A 26,750-nucleotide genomic window follows, 5' to 3' on the forward strand; every position below is an offset into this window, starting at 1 on the left:
CTTGAAGGCCTATTTCAAGATGAGTCATTATTATTATTATTATTATTATTATTATTATTATTATTATTATTATATTGTTTTGATGATATTTTATGTTTTTGTGTACTTGTATATCTTGCTAGGGGCGCAGGTGGCACTGTGGTCTAAACCATTGAGCCTCTTGGGCTTGCTGATCAGAAGGTTGGCAGTTTGAATCCCCGTGACGGGGTGAGCTCCCGTTGCTTGGTCCCTGCTCCTGCCAACCTAGCAGTTCAAAAGCATGTCAGAGTGCAAGTAGATAAATAGGTACCGCTCCGGCGGGATGGTAAATGGCATTTCCGTGCGCTGCTCTGATTCGCCAGAAGCGGCTTAGTCATGCTGGCCACATGACCCGGAAGCTGTCTGCGGACAAACGCTGGCTGCCTCGGCCATAAAGCAAGATGAGCGCCGCAACCCCAGAGTCGTTCGCGACTGGACTTAACAGTCAGGGGTCCCTTTACCTATATCTTGCTAGACACTGCCGTTATATTTTATATGAGGGGGCTATCTATAAACATTTTAAAAAATAAATAAAAATAGCTGGATGTTGCATTTGAGACATTTAATCCCATTTACTGCCTTCTCAGCTGTCTTAATTTGTGATGCTATCTTTCCTGCCTACATGAATGAAGCGGTTTAGAAGAATAGGTTGTCTGACTACCATGCTCAGTTCTGGAACATTAATATACAGTGGTACCTCGGGTTACATATGCTTCAGGTTACATACGCTTCAGGTTACAGACTCCGCTAACCCAGAAATAGTACCTCGGGTTAAGAACTTTGCTTCAGGATAGGAACAGAAATCATGCTCCGGCGGTGCAGGTTAAGAACGGTGCAAGTTAAGAATGGACCTCCGGAACGAATTAAGTACTTAACCCGAGGTATCACTGTATAGGAATAATTTGTTTATCTTGCATGTTTATGTTGTGAACTGCCCTGACATCCACAGATACAAATTTAATAAATAATAAATAAAATAATAATTCCATGATCAATAGGAAGAGTTTACACAGGAAAAGAGAAAGCACGTAAAACATGCTAAGAACTTCATAATTTCTTTCAAGCTTTTGTGAGAACAAAACCCGAGACGAATCAGTCATGACTCATGTTGACTTCCCACTTCCAAGAACTATTTATGCAATTGCTAGGAGGCTGCCCTGGGATTGAAATAAATTACACAGAAATTAAATCTCTCTGTGTATATGTGTGTGTGAACTGGACAATCTGTTTAATGGCTCAAACCCTGAGGTAACCTCACCACTCCCATTCTGGCTTTAGATTTATTTGTTCATATGTTAAGAACTAGCTGAAAATATTTGGCTCCACATTTTAAAAGATGCCGGAAGGGAATTAGAGACCAGAAACATAGTAGAGGTAGCCATTTATGTTAGAAAGAAATTCTAGGTTGAGGAAAGTTATTTTGTTCAGAGGAGTTCATTTTCCTAATGAGGTAGAAGCAGCTTGATCGAATTATACAGTACTTTTTTGATCAATTGAACACCCCATGTTTCCGAAGGTGCATAATGAGCCTTGTCACCCCACTGAGGTCTGTTCACGCTTGTGGGATGCTGATTCTGTACAGCTTAGTTTCCTTTTATTCCTCCTCCCTCACCAAATGTTTCAAGGCTGTTTTACACATTTACACAGAGGCATATCTAAGTTTGCCCTCAAGAAGGAGCAGCAGCCGAATCACGCTCCCTGCTGAATAAACTGATCCAAATACACAAGTTGTCGCAATCACTCTTTCCATCTTTAGGTGTACAATTAGGCAACATAGGGCAGCTCATAGCCCAGAAATGTGATGTGTGAACTGGTCCTTAAATAGAGCTTAATCATCTCCCTCACGTGTTTCCTTTCTGGATGAAATGGTGCTCTTAAAGTCTCCCATTTAATGAGGCCATTGTTGTGATTTTCAGGAATTTTCAGTTTGTGCCATTTGAGTTACAGCAGGACCGCTCAAGGTCCTGAGTGATGACATCTAAAGATGCATGTTGGTGTCACCTTGAAATTCATTCTTTCTGATCCCATCACTAGCAGACTGCACTTTTATTAACAACGGTTCAAGGCTTGGTAGTGGCTAGTGAGGGCAACTGTCACTGCAGCGTAGAAACATGGAACAGAACATTCACATCCAAGTAGCCCAATCAAATAATTGTTAAAATGGCGGGGACGGCAAAGGTCATTTTACTGTACCTGCTGACATCTCAGTCAGTGTCACCTAGCCATCTATTTGATTTCATTCAAAGTGCATGGCAGCTAGCTGACCAACACTAACGTGCGTTGAAGTGTACTGTGTGGATATTTTCTGTGGGCAGATAGGCAGATTGCATAATGGAACACTCTTAAATGACTGGCAAAGACAGGGATGGACAGTTGTGGCCTATAGTAATTGATGCTGTTCAGAATTGCCTTTCATCTACATTTTGAACTTTCACAATGTCTAATAGAAAATAAATCTTGATCCCTTGCAAATCTGCCTGTTTTGGGCCTCTTAATTCATATGTACACCTATTTCATGTTCTGGTTTTGCTTTGTTTTTAATTATGTGGAAGCAGAAAGCTAAAGATACTTGAATATTTCTTACATTCAGTGAGGGAGCTCAGGCCGCAAGCAATAAAGAGACACCATTGTTTGAGTATTCCCCCCATATATTTCTTGGCAACTGAAACAACTGATTTCTGCTCGTATTTGCATACCTACAGTTCAAATCAGCCAAACCTGAAAATGAAATGTATGGTAGATGCCACCCACCCACTCCACCGATGTTTAAAATGAGCTCTAAAGGGAAGGAAAAGCTATAGTTGCAATCTGTGGCCAATTATGTTCACTCACAGGAATGAATGACTCATTGGAATGAATGGGTCAAAAACTCTTAACTTGGTATAGGATTGCAGCCATTCAAATCTCTTTCATGGCGTTTAAAGCTACTGATAGTTCACCTTTCTATCAAGCTGCTTCTGAAGAACACAACCTAACTTTTACAGTCAGCTAGAGTGATCTGAAAGGTTCAAAGAACCTCTGCAGAGATAATGTATTTCTCTGTTCAAGTAGTTGGTGGGGGGAGCGTTTAAAAAAACCAAAAACCAGTAGGCAGTGGTAAGAAAAAGTAGGACTAGTTCTTTAAAAGCATCAGTGCAGTTTTCTCAGCATAACCTTTTGCTATGTTCTTGCGCTACTGCCAGATGGTCTGGGGGTGAAAATGCAGCAGGAAAGATCATTTATTGCACTTGTTACTGGGACAGGCAGCAAGTTACAGTGGGACACCAATAAGGTATGTGTATGGTCAAATAGTTTTGCATTTCTTGCTGGTATGAGCCCTATAGGCACGAGTTCAAAAGGAGAGATCAGGATTTCATCATTAGTTTATTTGCATGCTATTTTCCCACAAAACTGTGCCCAGACTCATATCTCACAGCATACCAAATGAGCAAGAATAAATATAACAATTCAGAAACAATATGAAGAACCATTAAAAATTATCATAATATCAACATTTTACATACGACATTATAGGAAACAATACCAGGAAGGTGATTTAACATCTTAAAACTAAACAGAGAGATTCACAGGAATCACTGACAGGGAGAGATGGGGTCATCATGTGTCTAGTTAGCTCTGGTTAGACATTAAATGGGAAAAGGAGATTTGTATGAGAAGTTGTGGGAGAAGTTACGTATGAGTTGGGCAGAAGAAGATCCACGCAATGACCTTTCTAGATAACACTGGTGGGTGCATGAAGAAGGCCTCCCAAGCTTAAAACAATATGTGTGCCATCCCAGTCATAAAAATTAGGAAGTTCTTTTCTAACACCCTGGTTTGAAAAGCTTCCACATTATCTGAGGGAGTTAATGTGGCATGACTCTCATAACTTTGTGAGTTTGCTTTTCAGTCTTAATTTACGACTTATTGAAAGTGAGAGCTGTGTGCAGGGAAGGAAACTTAGAGAACTTAGTGTGTCCACGAGAATGGGAGGCAGTCAAAACTCCAGAGAAGGTGTGGTGTAGTGGTCAACCTCTGTCCATAACTGAAGGGAACTGGAAAGTAAAACAGCAGGCTGAGCTGTATGGACACTCATGTAACTTCACTGTAAAAGAAGCCGTCTGTGGAAGCAGAATGCTAGACAGGGATGATTTAGCTTGTGTGCACATTGTTCTACCAGTGAGGATAACTATTAGGTTATCTTTATCCATTGGTTATCTAGGCATAGCTGTGGATGCTACTGACATTTTAAAAGCAACTGGAACTGGAAACTTTATAAAGGAATGGGTAGACAAGAAAAAAATTATTGATTGAATGCATTTTGGACACTGCTGGTCCCTCTTCAGGAAAATTTAGAGAAGAGCAATTCACATTTCAGCCGTGTCACTTCTTCTGTTGCTATCAAAAGAAAAAGAAGAGGTAGCTCATCTGAATGTTGAATTACAAGTTCTTGGCTTTTTAGCCCTAGATGACTTGAGACCGTGATATCTGAAGCACTGCTTGCTTTCATATGAAAAGGGCGCTTCATACTGCCTAAGATCTTGGAGCTGCAGGCAGCAGCTTTGTTTGCATTCCTCTTTTATCTGAAGTCAGGCTAGTGACTATGATTGTTAGGAGCAGGGCATTCAGTGGTGGAACCCTGGCTTTGTGGAGCTCCCTCCTGATTAATATCAGGAAACATCTATAGTGACTTGCTCAACACATTTCTGTGTTCACTCCGGTGTTCCTTGAAGCTTGACTCAAGCTATTTATAGGACACAACCTTTTCCACAGCGATGTCCAAGCTCTGAAACTATCTCTCTGTAATGTGGATATGTGTTTGGTAGCTTTCGTACTTAGAATGAATGGTGAAGACCATCCATTTCAATCAGGACTTCCATAATGACTGGTTTTGTTATTCCAGCCACCTCATGCCACATATTTTCTGTATTTGGGTGCAATGGCTATTTATCATTGTTTTTGCTATAATTTATTGTATTTTGGTGTTTTATTTAATTCTGTAGTTTAATTGCTTGTCTGATGCTTTGTGGGGACTTTGGTCTGACAAGCAACACAAAAGTAAGCTTTTACCTACATTGCCTATGCTGAATGCTATGGCACTGTGCCCAACTTAGTTTTACTCAGAGTAGACCCACTGAAATAAACGGACCTAATTTAGCCATGTTCATCAGTTTCAATAGTCTCCTCTGAGTCTAACATTGGATACAACCCAACATGGTTTTATTAAGAAATTAGACAGAAGATAATCACAACTGTTCTTAAGATGCACCACTTTTTCACAATGTCACCTTGAAAGTATCTGAGCACAGAAATTTGTCTCTGGGTGTGTGTCTTGTTTATTTATTGCTTTAGTATCCAACCTTTCTTCTAAGTAACTCAAAGTGACGCACACAATTCTCCTCGCCTGCCATTTTAATCTTCACAACAACCCTGCCGAGTTAGGCTAAGAGACTATGAGTGGCCCAAGGCTACCCATGCAGCTTTATGGTTGAAAAGGGATTTGAGTCTTGGTTTCCTGAGTCCAGCACTCTAACCACTACACCACACTTTCCTCCTACTGACATGTCGCTTGCATTTTCCTTTACCATGGCACAGGGACCTGGGGTTAGGGGCTGCAGTTTCCAAGCCCCACTACATGACTTCTCAGCAGGCTTGATCTGATGCTTCTCTGGTTTTAGAAAAGAAGCCCCACCCACCCCCACCCCCACCCCCACTTCCCGGGCGCTTCCTGGCCAGCTGAATATCAAATGCAGGCTCATTTACATTGTATGGGGCCTGCTAGTTTTTTTTGCTGATTTTATCTCTCTCTCTCTTTAAGGAACAGATCAGCCACATATTGAAAATCAGGAAATTTAATTTTGCCAGATGAATTAATTTTAATAGGATTTCCTTAATGCAACATGATTAGCATTAGCCTCACCTTGTAATTTGTGGCATATTAAGGAGAGCATCTCCTTTCTTATTGGGTGGGGTGGGGGAAGGACTTTATCCAGAAGGACCTCCAGTAAAGAATGAGGAGAGGAGATACAAGCAAGACCAAATATTTGCTGAGGATTGGCTTATCCAGAAGAAGTTTGCAGCAAACTGTCCAGGGACCAGCAAGCTGGTTGGCCTTTTTGGATCAGCCCATCATCTAACTGAGTTTCCAGCCTTCAAACATCTGCAGCTCACCAACATGTCCATCTGATAACAAGAGATGGGCTAGGAAAAAGGAAACACTTCTGTCCACAGAGCTTAGCCACCACTTGGAGGCGAATCACCAGAGCCACCTAAAAGAAGAAGAAAATAAAGGATATGTAAACACAAGTGTGGATGACCCTCGAGGCTTAAATGCCCCCAAATCCAACCCTACTGGACAGCAGTCATGCAAGAAATATGCAAAATAACTAAACAGATACTAGAAGTCGCCCCAGAACTGGCCCTACTGAACATCTTCCAAGATAATAATGTCAACTCACACTATAAAGAACTCATAACCCACCTACTCTCAGCAGCCAGAAGCATCATAGCCAGACACTGGAGAGACCTGTCAGGAGTAAACATGGACCAATGGTATCAAATTGCATGGGAAACAGCCTTATTAGAAAAACTAACCAATAAACTGAAACTGACACGGGGACAAATAGAAGATGCCTTCACCCTGGTATGGTTCCCCTTTATCATATAGGTAAAGGTAAAGGGAGCCCTGACTGTTAGGTCCAGTCGTGGCCGACTCTGGGGTTGCGGCACTCATCTCGCACTATGGGCCGAGGCAGCCGGCGTACAGCTTCCGGGTCATGTGGCCAGCATGACTAAACCACTTCTGGCGAACCAAAGCAGCGCACGGAAACGCCGTTTACCTTCCCACCGGAGTGGTACCTATTTATCTACTTGCTCTTTGACGTGCTTTCGAACTGCTAGGTTGGCAGGAGGTTATCACATACACAGCCCCAAAAGACAACTACAAGAATCCACCGACAGCCTACAAATCAATTAGGCTAACTTGACCCAACAACCCCTCCCCCCCATTAATGAACAAATCTCACTGCAGCCAACCAAAGACAACTAACTGCACCCTAAGCTACCCCAAGCTCTCTAACTACCAAGGAAATATAACAAGCGAATAGAAAGAGAACCTACCCAAGTGACACTGATGCTAAACCCCCACACATACACTCCCTCCCCCCTCTTTTTCTTCCCAACCTTGTACTGCAAATAACACTAATGTCTCACAACAGATGTGCTTGATCTGCAGAAATCACAACCTGAAAAAAGAGACAATGCATGTACTTTTGTAAACTAAGAATTTTTTTAAATCAAAATTATTTTTAAAGCAAATGAACAGGACCCCCCCCCAAACCAAAGCTTTCCCCATTTCCCTGGTGCTGAAATTTAACAAGACCAACTTTCGTTTGATTCTGCCAAGTAGTAGGGCCTTTATGCTCTTGGCTTACAGCTCCATTCACCAGTCAGATAAATCGCATTGCTCTGGTTTTATTACTAAGTTCTTTGGGCTCCAAACTATGCCTTCTGCCTTATGCTGTTTAACTTCCACTGAGATGTTTCTACTTGATCCAATCTGTTTAACTTCCACTTCTAAGAAGGCATGGGGAGCTCATAAGGACTAAACTGGCCAAAGGCCCTTCAGGTCTAGCTAGCATCCTGTTTCTCAGAGCAGCCCAGCAGAGGAGGAGTGCAATGGCCCTGCCCTGTTGCATAAGGCCTGAGGTTGATATATTATTAGTAAGGAAGTGGTGGGGAAACAGATCTAGAGATCTAGGGGGTATTCTTCACACACAGCCTCTCAAAAATATCTCTGGGATTGAAAGAGTAGAAAGTTGCAAGCTGTTGCTTCTCCTCCTCCAACAACAAGATAGCGTGAAACTCTTAATCTCAGAGTCGTGGGTTCGAACCCCACGTCGGGCAAACAGAGTCTTGCATTGCAAGAGTTGGACCAGATGACTGCCGAACTCTACAGTTCTCTGATTCAATGATTCATTGCCAAGGGGGCTGCTGCTGCTGCTGCTGCTGCTGCTGCTGCTGCTGCTGCTGCTGCTGCTGCTGCTTCATCTCCTCCGGGCGGGCTGGGGTGGGGTGGGGGTGCCTGCCTGCGCACGCAGGCGCTTCTCCCCCGACCTGATGTTTCGCAGGGCTGACATTCGTGTAGCAACCGCCGGGTCCGAGGCAGCAACGGCGCTGCAGCTGGGCTTGGCTTTGAAATGCGCAAGACAATGGGCGCCACTGTTCTCGCCCGCTTCGCCTTTCCATTCCATTTGCATAGTCTGTTCTGCCTGATTGACCAGCTCGGGCTGTCCAAGGGACCCGGCATTGTTCCCAGATCACTGCGAGATGGCAGAGATGACAAGATTCAGGTGAGAGATGAAGTGGGATGGCTCGCCCGGGCCGCAAGCCGAAGCCAGAAGCCCCTGGGAACACCAGGCGGGGGGAGAAGAAGGAGGAGTGGAGAATCAGATGGAGGGGTTTAAGAGAGAGAGAGAGAGGGAGAGAGAAGTCCTCTCCTGTCTTCCACAATGAGAACTCACCCCAAATCCACATTTTCCCACCCCACTCCCGCTACTCTGGCCAAAAATCGAGCCGCCCCTCAACCCTCACCGTAGTTCATAGCAGGGCAGCGCTTCAAAGTGACGTTCAAAGCACAGTGACATTCAAAGCACTTCACACACAGGGTCTTCTTGGCAAAACGTACAACATGCCTGCAAGGCAGGACAGGAGACCATCTAAAAAGGCTGCTTCCGCGAAGGAGCGGCTTTCTGGTAGGGTTGCCCTATTTTGAAGAGCAAAAAGAGAGGGACATATTTCCCGACGTCTACTTTTAACTATGGAGACTCTTATTTTACATACCCATGAAAAAGAGAACGTGTCTTGGAAAAAGAGGACATAATGTCAACCCTAACTGGGCTGAGTGAAGGGCGAAAGGGAAACGGAAGGTGCGCCCTCCAGAACTGCAGCCCGCCAGGAAGCAACACCCCAGGATCGGTTTTGCATGGGAAGGTTTCCTATTTACAAGTGAAAGATGGATCAGAGTCGCAGGGGAAGATGGCAGCCCCCCACCCCCCGCAAGGCACTTTACCTGCAGGGAACTTGCAGGAGGACTTTGTGAGGGAGTTGAGGAGCTGAGGCCCCACGAGCCGGTTCATATTTACTCGGAAGGAAGCCCCGTCGAGTTCAATGTGGTGCTCACTTCTGGCCAAGGGTGCAGCAGGGCTGGAGCCGAAGCAGCTGCGATCCTAAACTGTCTGGGAAATTCCATCGAAATCGAGAGGAATCGGGACTCGGGGCCAAGTATAACGAGGCTTCGGGTTTGTGTTAGGATCGCAGCCTAAGGCTAAAATCCTATGCCCAACTGGCCCTGCATAGGAGGCTCTCGTTAAGCTCCTTTATTACAGTCTAATCAAGCCCGTGGAAGGTAGCTGAGCAGAGACACGCGTTTTATAATCTTCCTCCTTCCGCGCAATCGTCTGCTTATTTGCAGCTGTGCCCTCTTCTGTAGATCGAAAATACCGGTAGCTACTCCTGATATCTCAGACAAAACACAACTCCTGATATCTCAGACAAAACACAACTGGGGAAGGGCCATAGCTCAGTGGAAGAGCGTCTGCTTTGAGTGTAGAAGGAGGTCCCAGTTCAGTCCCCAGCACGACCTCCAAGTAGGGCAGGGAAAATGTGCCCCGTCGAAAAATCCTACAGAACCGCTACCAGCCTGTGCAAGCAATATTGGGCTAGATGGAAGGGCTCAGGGCATGGCAGCTTCCTCTGTTCCTACCCGCCATTCATTTCCAGGCAGATGCTCATGATGGAAAGCTCTGAGCTGCTGCGGAAGGAGGAATGGAGGAAGGAGAGCAAATCGCGTCGGGCTCCATCTCCTCTTTCCCACCCCTCCCACACACAAAAACAACAACCCTGGAAACTTTATACCCTCTCAAACTAGCTTGCAGGCACACACACACGTAAACAACATGCACCCGCCCAGCCGACACAGGCCCCCTGAAATGGGTTTTCGTTTGACACTCTTGTTTTGACTTCTTGGTAGAAAGACCTTAAAAAAAAAAAATCTTTGCAATACCGGAATGTTTTCCCTCGAGGGATCTGCAGCACAATTTGCCATAATTTCTTCCTTAAACCGAAAAGAAGCTGAGCTGAGCAAGGGAGGAGATTCCCATGGCAGCACTCGCTTCGACTCAACCCCCCCCCCCCGCCGCCCTCTGGGACTCCAGTCTCGTTTCAGTGCAAATATTCCCCATCATCTGCTAATAATGGGGAAAGACAACAGAGGCGCGCGACTCGCTTGTGCCCGGGCACCAGCCACGGATCCACAGCTGCCACTTAAACCGCATCCATCCCATCGATTTCCTCTCTCTTTAGCAGGACAGCTGTTTTTACTCAGCAGGGAGACTTATTTCAGTGGGCCTTTTGCCCAAGGAAGTAGCTGGATGCAGCCCAGTTCTATGCACATTCCTTTTAGCAGGTTTCCCTTCAAGGTTAGGTGTGCTCAGGATCGTACTCCTGTGCGCACCTACCTGGGAATCAATGAACTTGGTGAAACTTACTTCGGAGTAAGACACGTATCGCTGTTCGCTTATGATCCTGTGCCCACTTGTCTGGAAAGGTCCCATTTAACTCAATGAGTGGGCGTGCAATGAGTCCTGTTACTGAGCACGTTCACTCCCTGGGGCTGCACCTGTTTAGGTGAGTCTCATGGGCTTGTGAATGAGAACTGGGGTTGCCACGTTGAGACTTAACTGGGTGGGTTGGTGGTAGAAAAGTCTGTCTGGGTAAGAGGAGCCGGATCCACAATTAGTTTCAGCAGCTGCTGCTGCCTTCGTTCCAGTAACTTCCAAAGGACTCAGCCCCGCGTTCACACGGAAGGAAGCACTTGCTTCCGAATATGTGTTAATTCTGCTTAAAGCCCAGTGTTTAGATTGCACCACATTGTGGGCCCGCAGTTAAAATCCATGTAACTTTCTTTGCCCATCTGAAACTTGGATCCCCCTCCCCTCTCTCGCACACACACACGGTGGAATGCACTTAATAGCTTCTTAAATTCAAGGGTGAGGGACGAGCTCACACCCAGAAGGAAACACAGGCGCTCCCTCGGTCCACAACTGCTGCTTTTTCTGTTGGTGGCGGCGGGGAGCGGATTTCAAGCTGGTTTACCCCGCAGCCCTAAGGCAGAGATCCTTCCCCTGTTTCCACGGAAGGAAGCCCCGCAGGATCGGGTCTCCGGGGCTTCCCAGGAAGGACCCGTCGTGGTCCCCCGGCGAAAGTGTGGCGTGAGGCACCGGGGCCCGGCCCCCCGTTTCCCCTCCTCCCGGTGCCCGCCGGGGGTGAAAGATGCGATGGGAGCCGAAGTGGCTCTGGAGTTTGTTTAATTCCCCCCCTCGCGTGTTTACTGATCCTTCGAGAGGCGCTTATCTCGGGGAATATAGAGCGATTAATAAAACCGCAGGTTTCCAGATAAGTGATTGTGATGGAGATTGTTGGCGAGAAAATAGACAATTATCCGCTGTTAGCTTTACATAAAGATCGCATTAACTTGAATTAGTTATCAGACAAAAGAACATCAGAAAGCTGCACCTTTTCTGCCAAGGCAACCGCTCGCGGGGTGTGTGTGTGAGAGAGAGAGAGAGAGAGAGGGAGAGAACTCGTCCGTCTCTCTCTCTCTCTCTCTCTCTCTCTCTCTCTCTCACACACACACACACACACACACACCCCCAAACGGGGAAGTTGGTGGCAGGCCAAAGAGAGACGAGGCAGGGATACTGAGCTGGGGGAAGTTGGAGAGTTTCAAGGGAGGAAGCGAGGGAGGGAAGACGCGCTGCCTGCCCGGGCGAAATGCGCCGCCGCGGAAAAGAGGCGCAGCTGAGAAACGCGCCTTGGCAGCCAAGTGGGAACCCAAAGGAAGGAGAAGGCTGGTCGTGGGGCAGCCGGGAACTTAAAGGGCTCCTGAATGGAGGTGGGGAGGGGGTTATAGGAGTAAGAGAGGGGGGTCTTTTCCTGCACAGCCGTGGAACTATTTGGAGAGCATGAAAGAGGCTGCTGTGGTCCCCGCTGGAGAGCTTTTTATACAATTCCAAGTCTAGTTCTCTCTCTCTGCCCCCCAACACACACACAGCGTTCCCCCCTCCCATTAACTGGAGGGGGGGCGGTAATTAATTATCCAGCTCTGCTCCTGGGAGAGAGAGAGAGAGAAGGAAGGAAAAGTGGGGGAGCGGTGGGGGGGGGGAGAGCGTTAAGGGAGGGAAAGGACTCCCTCCCCCTCCCGACTTTCGTTTTGTTCAGCAAGCAGAACTAGGAGGAACACCCCCACCCCGACCTCCACCCCGGGACTGCAGGGCTCCTGTCCAGTCCACCCCCACGGAAAAGGGAGGGGAGGGCGAGCCCTGCGGGGGAGCGGCTCTCATTGTGGCAGCCAACAATCCCCCGGCCTTTATTCCCCCCGCGGAGGTGAGGAATTCTGGAGCGGCTCGTGTGACTTCGAGGGAGAGGGAGGCGGGCAGGGGCTGCAGAGGCTAGGCGCGCGAGGGCACACCTCTCCCGCTCCTCCGTCCCTTCCTAACATAAAATAGAAGCCTGCCAAGGCAAAAGAAAGGATGTCATTACGGTCCAGCAAGATGCACTCCCAGAAAAATAGTAATATTGACTGACATACAGTATATATGTCGAAGAAAAGTGTCTCGGCGGCGCGTTGCGTGAGCTGGAGCCTTGCCTTCCACTTTCAGCTCAGTCTCTTAATCTCAGGGTAGTAGGTTCGAGCCCCGCGTTGGGCGAAATATTCCTGCGTGGCAGGGGGTTGGACTAGATGACCCCCGGGACCCCTTCCGACTCGACAACTTCTATGAAAAGCTCTCTGTAGGTTGGCTGCCTCTATTAGGGCTGCAACGTGTCTTTGTGAGTTTAGTTAGGGTCGGGACGCCAGATTGCCAGACAGCCTCAGAGCAGGCGATGCTTCTGGGCTGAAGTAGGTAAAGGGGTGTGTGTGTGTGTATGTGTAGCGGGGATGCTCAGGTGCCGTAGGGCTGCCCCCTGGCCTGCACGCACACATACACAGCGCGCCCCGCCGGCTCTCCCCGGCTCGCCTGACTGGGAGCTGTCCCAGTGCTGCTACGTGCGGCTCCTGCGCTTCCCGGGTCCCGGTTGAAAGGAGCGGCTGACGACCCCCCCAGTTCCCAAGGCAGGCTGGAAGCTGCCTGGTGAGCCTTGGATTTGTGTGGTCCCAGCCTTTCCCAGCTTGCCCCATTCCGCGCCCGGGATCAGGGGCTCCCTCGGCTCGTTTGCACCTGCGTCGCTTCTGGCTCCTTCAGGAATGCGCTGAAGCTTGTAATCAGCTTTGTGAAGCCATTGAGTGCACGGCTGAGTGAAACTTGCAAAGCTCGCGGAGAACTGGCCCGCTGAATGGGAGTCAGCATGGGGCTGCTCTCCAAGCCTTGGCGCTGCCAAATTCCAGCAGAGCCCCTCACAATCAGTCCACACAGGCTTTGCTGCTTTCCCCACACTAAGAAAAGTGAGAAAAGAAAAGCGAAAATACCAGCCACCGAGGTTAGCAGTTTGTTCCCAGATTAATGGCAAAACTCTGGAGGCTGGGTGGGTGGATGGATAGATTAGCTAGCTAGCGGCCGAGGCTCTGCGTTTTTTGGTCGCCTCTAAAAGACGCTGGGTGTTGTTGTTTTTTTAGCTGGGGCAGGTTTTGTTGTCCTTCAAGGCGGGAAGGTAGCCAGAAAGAAGTGGTTATGAAGAAACTTGGAAAAAATACAGGGTTTCCATATCTCTCTCCTGTAGTTGTTCCCATATCTCTTTACTTGAGAGTAGTCCCATTAGAATCTATAGGGCTGCTCCAAGAGCAAAGCATTTGGGAACGGCTGTTCGGGGAAATAAAGGGGGAGGGGTTTCAAAAATAGCAACAAAAAACCATAAAGAGGCATCCGAATATAGTCAAAAGTTGGACAAAAAGGATTGCAGATTGTATTTTAGATAGGACAGCGTTTTGTGAGAAGATAAGGCGATTCGCACGCCATTAAACTCAGTGGGAAAGTGGGGCTGGCAGTCCAAGGGACTGTTTTGTTTAGAGCCCTGTTGCTTGTGGATATAATGAGAAAAAGTGTCCATCGTCCAAGACGCTCTTGCTAAGGATGGTTTTAGGGGGTGTTTTTTTGTGTGTGTTTTTTTGTTGGAACTCTGCATGATGGTGTTCCTTCCTTAAGGAACGGGTTTTTAAATTGCTTGGTGAAGGATTGTCGGGCCTCCTGGGAATTCCTGCAGAGGATCACACAGAAAGCATCCATCCTTTGGGACGTCAACATTTTTTGAAGGGGAATGTGAAGGGGTCCTGTTTAGAATTCTTTTACTCCTGGCGCATATCAGCTGCTAACCCATTCCACAGATTGCTAGGGATGGAGGCCTGGCTTCCTAACCCATTTAATTCTACATTTGTCTAGCGATATCTGGATGTTTTCCTATGAACCTCCAGATGCTACCAGAATATTTGCCTCTACATTTTAAGCCACAATGAGGTCCTCAGATAGCCAACCGCTGTAAACGAGGGAAACCATTTGAAAAGTCAGCTTACTATAAGCGATTCAGGCGGTGGCGGGGAGGACTCGATATTCAAAATCTTTTGAGAGCTAGATTCACAATCCACGTAAGACAACGTGCGTTTAGCTAACAGTGGGCTCCGATGCATTCAGTTCTACTTAGAAGTGAGACTTAAGGGGCTTAGCCTCAGATAAGTGAGGACAGTACTGCAGGTGAAACCTGCTTTCAGACCAATCCTATGCATGCATTCACTCACTCAGAAGTATGGCTGCAGTCTTAACCCCACTTACCTGGGAGTAAGCCTCGTTGAATTTAATAGGAATTACTTCTGCATATGCACAGTTAGTAAATCTCACTTAGTTCAATAGGACCGACTCCCAAGTCGATGTGCACATGACTACAGACTTTATGGGCAGCAGGCTGCCATTGGTATCAAAGGTCGGGATCCCAAAGAGCTGCTTTAGGCGTGTCTGGGGCCTTGGGGGAAGGTATTTTCTTCGAACAGCTGCTCTCGGTGCCACCTAGCAGACAGTTCTGGGAAACTCTTCCATTTGGTAGCCTGGAGGGCATGCGCGAGCTCCGTAGGAGGAGCGCGTTTCTTTGGATCTCGCCCAATGCCTCTTCCACACAACACCTGCACAGAGCTTCAGCTCCATATATATTTCTGTTCCCTGCAAGTCAGTGGGCTGGGAGTCTGGAATTCAAGGGCTTTGGATTAACTTTGCCAGTGCTGTAAGCTGCAAAAGTGCAGGGCTCCCTCAACCACTCACTTTTATCTTATTTTTCCTTCTTCCTTTTTGAGTACCAAATGCCTGAGATTACTTGGGTCTTCTTCACCTGCTTTTTTTTTTACCTTGCTTTGAATTGCTTCTACTTTCTCGTTCAGGAGCTGCAGTGCGCCTAAGAGTTTCAAACCTCAATGCAAGGCGTTTCGGCGGTTGCTAAACACCTTGGAGTTTGTCTACACACAATTCATTGGAATTCAGTTCCACTGATTTCCATGGAGTTGCTTCCTAAATTAAGGGCACTTGGGGGTAGCAGCCTTGGCCTTACAGCTGAGAGCCCTTTTCCCCTATCTCTTAGAATCATAGAATAATAAAGTTGGGAGGAACTCCGAGGCTCATCTAATGCAGGAATATGCAGATGGTCCTTATGGGAATTGAACCTGTAACCACCACGTTCTCCGAAACCTTTCTTGATTTGCTATTATTCTATAGAAAATCAACTTTTCTGACACACGACCTTCAGAATTTATCTCTCCCTTTTTTTCAAAAAACAAAAAAACCTCCAGCAATTTAAAATCAAACGCTAACTAGCTGCTCTGCTAAACGGAGTTGTTTGGTGGGCATTTGTTCTCAAACTGCATTCATTTCAACGAGCCCAGTCAAAACCACGCAGAAGCAACCGCGGTAAGACCTGCGAAAACTTTCCTTTGTTATGCAACGAAGGTGAACGCCAGCATTGGCTCTGGTGGCCAAGTTCCCGGGTCGTCCCGATCCACAGCCCCCAAATTGGCACCCTGCACTTCAGGAAAGTTACTTGGAAGACAGCCCTGCGATTGGATCTCCTTCCACGCCGTTGAGGACCATCGACTACTAGAGAGAAGAATCTAGGGACTCCCCGCCCCCTCCCATGGTTATCCCTTGTGGCTGGAATCCTACACACACTTCCTCGGAAGTAAGACCCGGAGAACTAGATAGAACTTGCTGAGACATTACACATACTTTTGTAAAACAAGAAAAATATTTAATAAAACAAACAAACAAACAACAAAAACTAGATAGAACTTGCTTCTGAGTAAACCTGAGTAGACTGCACGAGTCCTAATGATTTCGGTGAAAGCGTTAATTAAACACGTGCTCAAATCGCTCCCACTAAAATCAATGGGGCTTAGAAATGCTTAATTTTGATGACATGTTAATGAGTTTTCTGCTCCCCCTCCCGCATTTACACAACAATGCTGTTTACTTGGGAGTGAGGACCACTCCGTTCAACGTGCCTTATCCCCAGGGGAAGAAGAAAAAAAAGATATTCCCACTTCCTTGGGAGTGAGCCTCGTTGAACTCATTGGGGTTTACTTCTGAGCAGACATGCTCAGGACTTGGACATCGGAATCCAATGGCGGCGAATGTAAAGAGCGTATTGAAGTTTGGAAGTTTGGAAGTAAAAATAAAATAAAATAAAAAAGATGAGCTTTTATGTTAAAGACACAAATAACCAAGCAAGGCCAAATTGCGAATTATTGCCACTTGAAACGATAGGTGCACAAAACCTTCTGTTCTCTACATGGTTCCCAGAAACTCTTCCATCCCCGACGCCTTTCTGGCAAATAAAGTTTCCATCCTGCCCCTCCCCCCGCCCGCCCGCCCGCCCCTCCCCCCGCCACCTCTTTTTGGAAGTTGGATGTTCTATTTTCGACCGTGTTGCTTCTTCCAACCATTCTCAGTGACAAGTCATGAGGATATGCAGTAATTCAGAAATTAGTGAAATTTTATTCTTGGTGGGGGCGTTGGATTAAGAGGCTGGGAGAGTGTGAAACAAGTCAACGTGTAATTGTATGATAAGGCTCTCACGAGGAATTTATTGGCCAAGTTGCTATTTCTATTCCTTCCTAATCTCGTTTAGCACATTCATTCTCTGCAATCTGTCTCCATAATCTTCTGTGACAGAATGGCAGCCAATGGAAGCATGCATGTTTGGAGAGAAGAGAAAATATGCAGAGGCGTGATAAACTGATGCTAATTATCCATATTTAGGACACCGAGTGCAGAAGATCAAGGTTTACAAATAACAAACCAGAGCCAGTGATGATGGCTTCCTAGTGTGGAATATATTGGAGGGGACAAGATAAGGGCTTCACATGCAGAAGAGATTTATTGGTCAAAGGGTTCACCTTCCACTTTTCCACTTTTATATAGCAGTAAATTATTTAGGCTAAATTCACCAGAACATTACTCTTTTATTTGGCAATGTGCCATGACTTGCTCCTTCTTTGTGTCTTTTCAATGCAAATCCTTGTAGTGTAACATCAGTTGATAAGAAACAAATAATTGAAGTAATAGGTAATTCCCTTTAAATTGTGCATATAGGACAGTGAGGTAATCATCATCTAATAGGAAAGGAGGGAGGGGGGAAAGGGGGCTGAGTCCGAAGGATAAAGCAGATAGCTGAGAGTGAAACACCACCAAATGTCGGCTGTTCGGTGACATTGGTAGCAGCAGCAGCAACACAGGAGGAGGAGGAAGGGCATCTGGGTTGTGTATAAAAACAATTTTATGTTGCGACTTATTTCCAAATATGTCTTTTCAATTTTCATTTTTTATATAAAAATAGTTTTTTTTTCCAAATTCCTGGAAAGAAAGGGGACACACACAAACACACACACTACATTTAAATTAGGAAGTTAACTCCCATTTTCTCCCCCCCCCCAAACTCTCCCTGCAAGTCAGCTGGCTGAAATACATAATACAGGGATTCAATTTGGCAATATTTGTGCTGTATGGTTGAGAGGTTAGCAGTAGTGATCTTAGTACTTTGCGATAATTGTGTTGTACATTTTCCAAAACGCTTCAGCAACTTGAGAATAGTGTTGGCTGGCAACGGGTTCATGGGTTTGTGTGAAGTTATTTGTTTAGACAGACACACACACACACACACACACACACACACACACTTCATTACATTCTTATGTGATGTCACTTGATATATTTTTCCCCTTCCCACCCCCAAAAGACTTTATCTCTGTAGAATCTAGCTAGCCTTTCATGCTTCAACTTGTATTTTATATTTCTATTAAAATCATTTACCACCAGCTCGACTCCAAAATCCAATAGGGAATTTATAGTGGTTAATCTGGCATCATTTGGGTAATTTAAAAGGAATTGACTGGGGGGGGGGGAGTTCTGCACCCTTCATCCCACTGAAGTCAATGGCACAACCCCCATCAATTATATTGACTCTAGGTTTAATTCTCAACGGTGTTTTAAGAAAGTCATCTATATTTTGTTGGACATTTTTGAGGTGTGTTTCTATTTTATTAGATTGCATCAGCTATTTTGTTTTGTGGGTGGAAAAAAATATTTCAGTAATAGATCTCAGTTTCTCTTTAATATCAGTGGCAGTACTAAGACAGTTATATCCTTATATAGCCTTCACAAAGTTGCTATTTTTGCTGAGAAAAGTAAGCAAGTAACTTGTGCTGCTGGGACAAAAAAAGAAAAAAGTCAGAAAGAAAAGAAAAGTTGTGAGTATCCAAACTTAAGAGATTTGGAAGGCTCCTTTGGGGTAAATCTCACTGTGCGGAGTGATTATATTCCTTCCACAACTATTGGGAAGGTTTGGCTCATATATCTACAGCTAGAATGCTAAAACCATTTCCTTTCTTGGCAATGATGGTGCGCAGCAGTTTTATGATCACAGGCCCGTGCCTTAATTTCTTTCATTCTTCTTTTCTTTTAAAAAAAGTATCTGTTCACTTCAGTTTTCTTTTAAATGACACATTTTAATGGGCTGCCATTGTTTTGAGGGAAGGGGAGGAAGAATATCTAAGCAAATCCCCATAAGGGACTCCTTCTAATCACTCACTACTCATCCTTGTCTCTGGCCTTGGAGTTCCTGGCTACACCATTGTCCTCAGCTTATTTTTGCTCTGGATTCTAAAACGAGCCATAATAGCACACCAAACAATGAAACAAATGTGACTGAGCCTGTAAATTCAGGCTGCATACACCACCACATATTTAAAGCACACTTTAAGCTTTCCCCACAGAATCCCCAGAGTTTATCTCCAGAGCTACAGTTCTGTGTGCCCTTAACAAAACTACAGTCCCCAGCATTCTTTGGAAAAAGTCATGTGGTTTAAATGTACAGTGTGCATGAAGCCATAGACTTCAAGTACGAACCCCTTGGAAGAACTAGATGTTTGAATGGTTTATCCTAGAGCAAGGACGGGGAATTTATGACCCTGTTGCTGGACTGTCTCCCATCAGCCTCAGCCAAAATGGTCAGTAGTCAGTGTTGATGGCAGTTGTAGTCTGAGGACTTCTGGAGGGCCACAAATGTCATGATCAACATGTCGTCTCTCCAGTGGTGCCATTTCAAGGCAAGGAGGCACACCTACACATTTCTTGGTAGAGTTGGGTTCCTGTAATTTGAGGTGAAATAAAGTATCCTCTGGCAGTGGAAGAGGATAAAAATAATGGGGAGAAGAGGTTATTGGTTGCCTATCCCACTCCCCAAAACCCCAATCCATTATAGAATACCTCCTGCTATCCAAAATAATGTTTGTAGCAGCATCAACTTTTGCCTCTCTTTATGCTAGGCCAGAGGTCAGCAAACTTTTTCAGCAGGGGGCCGGTCCACTGTCCCTCAGATCTTATGGGGGGCTGGACTATATTTTGAAGAAGAAGAAAAATGAACGAATTCCTATGCCCAACAAATAACCCAGAGATTCATTTTAAATAAAAGGACACATTCTACTCATGTAAAAACACACTGATTTCCGGACCGTCCGCCGGCAGGATTGAGAAGTCGATTGGGCTGGATCCAGGCCCCGGGCCTTAGTTTGCCTACCCATGTGCTAGGCTAAACAACAGAGCAGATACTCACTGGTTGCTTACTTAGCTGAGTACCACAATGGTCTCTTTCTACACAAAAGTCAAAGACCAGAAATTAACTGCAAAGGCCAACAGTAATGAGGGCCTACGCACTGAAATATTATCTCCAGGTCATCAGGGCAGTCTTGGGTGGTCTATTAGGGTGAATATGACACAGCCCTGCCTGCCTTTTTTTACTTACAACCACTTAAAGCGGGGCTTTCTGCCCCACCAGTCCCAAAGCAACCCTCTGCCACTGCAACTTGGACATCTTTGGTAACACAGGACTTTTGAGAGTCATGTCCGTGGGGTATCCAGAAAGAGCACTCAAGTCCAGCTTTAGAAAGGGCACTCAGCGGAATGTGAATCCATCAGGGAGGACTTCCTCTCAGCCCTGTGGGAGCCAGTTCCCCCTGGGTGCAGTTGGGTAGAGATGGCTGTAACTTATATAAGAAAGGCTGATCACGTCCCCATCTCTCTCTCTCTCTCACTCCCATCTTGCTCGCTGGCCATCATCATGCATCTTCTACCACTGTAAGCCTGCCTCCAGATTGCTACTGTATGTGAACTATGAGTAAACTCTGTTTTATTCTAAGAAGGCTATTATTGTTTTGAGGGGGAAATACCAGGAAAATCCAGGCATCCTGGATTGCTTTATCAAAATAAAGGCTGTAACTAGCTGAATCAACAACATCCTAATTTTGTTGCAAAGGGGGGGGGGGACTCTTTTAAACTCACAAACGTGTGTAAGGAAGGACGATATCTAGCTAATATATCCTCTCCTCATTTCTATACAATGTCTCCTTATTGTAATCAGCTTCCCTTTCATCATGCCATGTAACATGAAACCTGAAGCCAGACCTAAAAAACCCCAAAGCGTTAAGCTTCCACCTCTGAGGTTCTGAAGCCTATGAGAATGCTTTGCTGCCCTCAGGCATCCAGGCGGTAGAGGCTGTTCCATTGGGGTGGTTGGGGCCGCACCTGCTGCCTTCTTACTTACAAGCAGCCCAGGAGGTAGCAGCGCCAATCATCTTCCTCCCCCTTCACCTCAGCTCCTTGCACAGCTGATCAGGGGAGCAGATAGGGACAAAACTAGAATGAGCTGGCTAGAGACCTGCCATTGGCTCTGACTCTGCCTATGTTTGCCCTTCTTTCCTCCTGGAGCTCTGGAATAATGTGATAAAACTATTGTGCTTGTTTTTTGACTTGCATGAGGGTGAAAGACTTAAAGAGAAGCCAAAGGCACCGAACAACCAAGGTATTCATCACCTGATAATTGCAGGGTGACCTGCTAAATAACGAGGCTACATACATTTTCATCCAGATCAACAATCTAGTTATGACTTAATACAAGGAAGAATATCCATTGTTAGTTATATTCAATGTAGACCGGCTGAAATAAACAGACTTACTAAGTCTATGGATTTCAGTGGGTCTATTCTGGGCATAACTTATTTGGGATATCACCCAATGACCCAAGCCTAATTAGCACCATAGTACTGTGGTAATGTTAAGGAAGGTAGGGGAGGATATATTGTTTTGCTGTTATCCCTCCTCACTCGCGCCAGTGAGTAAACAGCAGAGCACATTCCCTTTGCAACTTATTGGAAGCAAGTTGATGATTTGTTAGAATCCTTTAATTAAGCAATCCAGACTGGATTGTTCCTGGTAAGTTTCCCCTTTATTTCCCGCTTAAAATAATATTACACAACCCAGTTTTCTTTAAAAGTAATAATAAAGTTTTACCCACATTCAGTTCACAGCAGTAATCTGAAGGCGGGCTTTATTTGTGGTTACAGTGAAAAGAAGTCTGAGCTACATCTCAGACTTTCTGCTTATGGGCTCCATCCTATGTGAAGGTTGAGCCATGCGCTTGCTAAGAGCCAGGAGAGCGAGAGTCCAAGAGGAAGAGATGGTTGCATGGCCGGTCCTTTTATCTGGTAAACTAGGGTCATTCCCATCTACCTGATCACACACAGGAAGAGGAAGCTCCAGAGCAGGTATGACAGGAAGTCCTCCCTGTCTGGAGCCACATTCCCCTGTGTGTCCATTCTAGGCAGCAGGAAAATGTTGTTCTTGACTGCTCTAGTAATAATACATCCCACAAGTATATATCGTATTTATATTGAGCCATAAATAATACGTGTTTTCAAATATATGATCTTGTGATATTTATATATTTATTTTTTATTTAAATTCATATATTGCCCTTCATCTGTAGATCTCAGGGCAGTTCTCAACATAAAAATACAAGATTAAAAAGAATAAAAATAAAAATAAGAACAAAATCAAACTAGTAACTCCCCCTCCCCCTAAGAAGACATTTTAAAAGGTATTGGATATCAGTCAGCCCAAGCCCTTGTTGAAGAGGAGCATTTTTGCCTAGTGCCTAAAGGTGTATAATAAAGGCACAAGACTAACCTCCCTTGGGAGAGCATTCCACAAGCAGGGAGCCACAACAGTAGAGGCACCTTCTAGTGTTGCTGCCCTCCAGACCTCTCATGGAGGAGGCACACGAAGGGCCTCAAAGGATGATCTGAAGATCCGGATAGATTCATAGTGAGAGAGGCAGTCCTTGAGGTATTGCAGTCTTGAACCATTTAAGGCTTTATAGGTCAGAACCAACATTTTGAATTGGATGGTGCATCTTTCTTTTGCATAACGAATAGGATTTGTTGCAACCAGAACCATAGAGTTTTAAGGGACCATGAGGGTCATCTAGGCTACTGGTCAAACAGGTGCTGAATAACCAACTTTATTTCCTCATAATTTATCAGAAGCTCCTGATTTTACAGATTGTTAGGCATAGTCAAACAGTTTGGTCAGTGGATTGAAAAGGGGTTAGCTTTAGTTAAAGAGGGAGGAAAGTTGTGAGGACCACGCTCAGCTTATGGGCATGATGCTTTCCAAGTATGTGGTTGCGTATGGGCCTCTAGCGAATGATCCATCCCTTTGTATAACCTACTTACCAGGTGTCTCCCCACTCTCCACACTACTTATTTACAAGGGTCAAGCAGCATGCAAACAACTTTCAGATCACCTCAGATACTTTGCTTCTCAAACTCACACCCAGCAGCCAGTCACAAAGGGCTGTTTCATTGGTGTGTGTTCACCTTGCAATATGTCTCCCATCTGAATGTACAAACTGCTTTTACTGAAACACATTATAAAGTTTGAAAAGATATAAAGTTGTATATTGGTTTTTGAAAGCTTAGTTCTCGAATGTTTTGGCTCTCAAACATCGTAAACCCGGAAGTGAGTGTTCTGGTTTGCAAACTATTTTTGGAAGCCAAACGTCCGACGGGGCTTCCATGGCTTCCGAGTTTCCTGCAGCCAATCAGAAGCCGCACTTTGGTTTTCTAACGTTTCGGAAGTCCAACGGACTTCCAAGGTACGACTGTAGTGAGGTAAGAAGTGGTTCCATTTGGGTTAGCTGATGCACACATGCAAGTCATCACTTGGTGCTACCATAGAATTAAGGATACGCACTGCATGTATGTGTGGCAAAACCCCAGCCTCTTATTTTACCACCCCAAAATTATTTAGCGGGACTGACTTCCCAGCAGTTTATCAGCTAGGTAAAATCACCAGGACAGCATATATTAAAACATTTCCCACTGGACGCTTCTGATTGGAGGCTGCAACTTAGGTTCTGCCGTGTACTGTGCAATCTGGGGCAGGAGGACACATTCCACGCTCTGTTGACAACATCCCTGTTAAACTGCACTGTTGTTAGCTTGAATCATATGCCCGTCTTTTTGGGTCTCAAAGCATCAAGCTTAAATGTTTTGTCAGAAATGCTGGGAACTGCAGAAAGTGACAGGGGTTTTGCCTTACCGCCGTGCTGTGGCTAGGAGCAGCTGGATTAGAACAAGGAACTATTTTGCCTATTAACTATTGACAGCAGTAATCTACCCAGGGAACGATCCCCATGACATACCTTTGTGCAGCCTTCCTTTAGCAGAGGTTTCTTGATCCAACTTCCAGACTGAAATATTATTTACCACAAAAAATAAGAATTAAAAAAAAAAATTGGCACTGGCTTTTCGAAGCAACAGTCTCCAAATTACTCTTTGGTATCTCTCACGGCAGACATTCTTTCCAAATCCCTTATATTCCAGTTGTATTTACCTAAGCTAATGAGATATCCCTGGTACAGCACAGTAATTACTCACCTGTGGCTTTGGCATGACACCAAACAACCTCCTCCCCTTCCCAGTGTTTTGGGGGGGATAGAAAAACTGACTCTCCCTCTCCATGGTTTCAAGGCCTGCTTGGACTCACTTCCCCCCTCCTTCCCACAGAAAGGGATTTATCCTGGGGCTGTGTGGATTTGGATAAGGAAAGGAGAGGGACTTAACAGCTCTTCCAGGCTGCTTTACCCTGCTTTCTGGGAGATGTTTTCCTGCAATTTGGGCAACATGCCCCCTCCCACCCATACTTTGTCCATTCAGCTGCCTTCCATAGCATTTTAATTTCGTGACTGCATTGGTCAGCAGTTAAATGGAGGTGCAGAATATCAATGTTAGTGGCGTTGTTGAAGCCAATAAATTTGCTCAGAGCTGCATGTTTGCCTGAATTCATTAAACTGTTTACACCAGAGTGACTCCCCACACATGCATGTTCATTGATAGTGATTCTCAACTAAAGGGGTGAATCACCTCCATTGAAAGAAAACATGGCTGGAGATCATGTTTAGTTATACAGAAGCTCTGTCTTCAGGGGAGAAGGGGAGTTAATACTGCGATGGCTCATTCACACATGTGGCTCATTCACACATGCAAGATCGTTTCATGTTGGAATCATCTGGTGATGAAGAGGCAACTGTAAATATCCATCATCCTTTGATGAATCATCCTTGTCTTCTGTATCCTCAGGCAAATGTCCCTTAACCAATGGTGACTGATGCTAGCAACTTCGACAAGTAAACCCATTTCACCTAGAAGGCCATTCTTTCTCCCACTGATCTCCAAAACGTATCTACCCAGCTGTGCCCAGAAATCCTTTAAATGTGTACCAAGTACAGGTACTTGGAACCAGAGCCTGGTCTACAACTGCTTTGGAATGAAGTAGGAATGAGGTGGCAAAATCCTGAAGTGGTAGAATGGATTGTGCCACTTTATACTATAGAATCTTAGAATTGTGGTGTTGGAAGGAACCACAAGGGTCAGCTAGTCCAGCCTCCTGCCACACAGGAATCACAATCAAAGCATCCATAACAGATGGCCAGCCAACCTCTGCTTAAAAACCTCCAAAGAAGGAGAGTCCACCACCTTCTGAGAGAGTCTGTTCCGCTGTTGAACAGCTCTCACCATCAGAATGTTCTTCCTAACGTTTAGTTGCTCCATCTTCCATGTGATTGCCCTTAAGATATTTGAAAGTGTCTATCATGTCTTCAAGGCTAAACATGCCCATCTCCCTCAACCATTCCTCATAAGGCTCCCCTCCCCCAAAACCCCTTTCATTCTCTTTGTTGCCCTTCTTGGCACATGTTCCAGCTTGTCAATATCCTTCTGAAATTGTGGTGCCCAGAACTAGACACAATACTCCAGGTGTGATCTGACCAAGGCAGAATAGAGTGGTACTATTTCTTCCCTTCTACACTTCTGTTGTTATAGGCTAGGGATGGGTGTCACATATTTGAATATTCTGCTATGTGAAACGCAAAACCAACCCCCTGTACGTTGAAAACTAGCACAGCAGAGACAGGGCTTTCTCCCTAATCTGCTAGTTTCAGTAACTTGTTTTATGTAGGGGAGCTTTAAAGAGAGCCAGTCCCATTCATTGTCTGAAGTACTAGATTCTACTTTGGCATAGCATCTCATTCTGCTTCCTCTGCAGATTACACTTCCATTGCACTCTTTTCAATTCAACACCACTGTTTGTTTGTTCCCATTTTCCTTCATCATGCTGGCTCTTAACTCTCACTCTTAAAGTCCAGGAAGTGGCATAGAATATTAAAACTTCTGTACTATTACAGGATGGGGTGAGGGCCTTCTCAGTGGTGACACCCCTCTCATGGAATCTTCTCCCCAAAGAGACTTACTCTCCTCCATATTGTATTTTTGCAGCCTTTTAGCCACCCAGGCCTTTTAAATAACCTGTGATATTAACATCTAGGTTCTCAATATTTGGTTGGTGCTTTCTTGTTTATTTCTGCTGCTAACAGGTTTCATTTTTAATCCTCTGCTGGAAAAGGAAAGGTTTTGATTGGTTTGTTCTTATGCTGCATTTTTTGTTTTGTTTTATATACAGTACTTGCGTTTTAATATTGTATTTGTGTTCTTTTATTTCTAGTCAGCCACCTAGAGAAGTGTGCTATTGGCAGCCTATTCATAGATAGTAAATAATAAATAAATATGGTAGCACCCACCATAAATCATGATTTGCCATCCTTGGAAGAGAAGATGGCTGCAATAGGAAGAGGGAATTTCCTCACTTCCTCAGCCTGGTTCCCCCCCCCCCAAAAAAAAACCCCAGTACTTGAGAATGTAATTTTGCCTGCAGGACCATCATTACCCTCTCAGATGGTGTTCATTTAAGCAGAGACCTACAAGGTTTGTGTAGAGAGTCAGCCTGCCATCCAGAGCAACAGATTATTGAAAAATATGCCAGTTGGAGGCATCAAAA

General features: G+C 45.3%; 2 long non-coding RNA genes across 9 annotated transcripts in view; one reads left to right on the forward strand and one right to left on the reverse strand.

Annotated features, from left to right (window-relative positions):
• LOC307214346 overlaps nt 1-26,750 on the forward strand; it is a 331,943-nt gene that overhangs the window by 117,047 nt on the left and 188,146 nt on the right. The window lies entirely within an intron of this gene.
• LOC307214344 overlaps nt 4,258-26,750 on the reverse strand; it is a 46,732-nt gene continuing 24,239 nt past the window's right edge. The window contains exon 3 of the long non-coding RNA XR_013837943.1: nt 4,258-6,266. This is a non-coding gene — a long non-coding RNA (uncharacterized lncRNA). The remainder of the gene's footprint in view (nt 6,267-26,750) is intronic.

Source organism: Podarcis cretensis, assembly GCF_951804945.1.
Source record: "Podarcis cretensis genome assembly, chromosome: 4".
Lineage (NCBI taxonomy): Eukaryota > Metazoa > Chordata > Lepidosauria > Squamata > Lacertidae > Podarcis > Podarcis cretensis.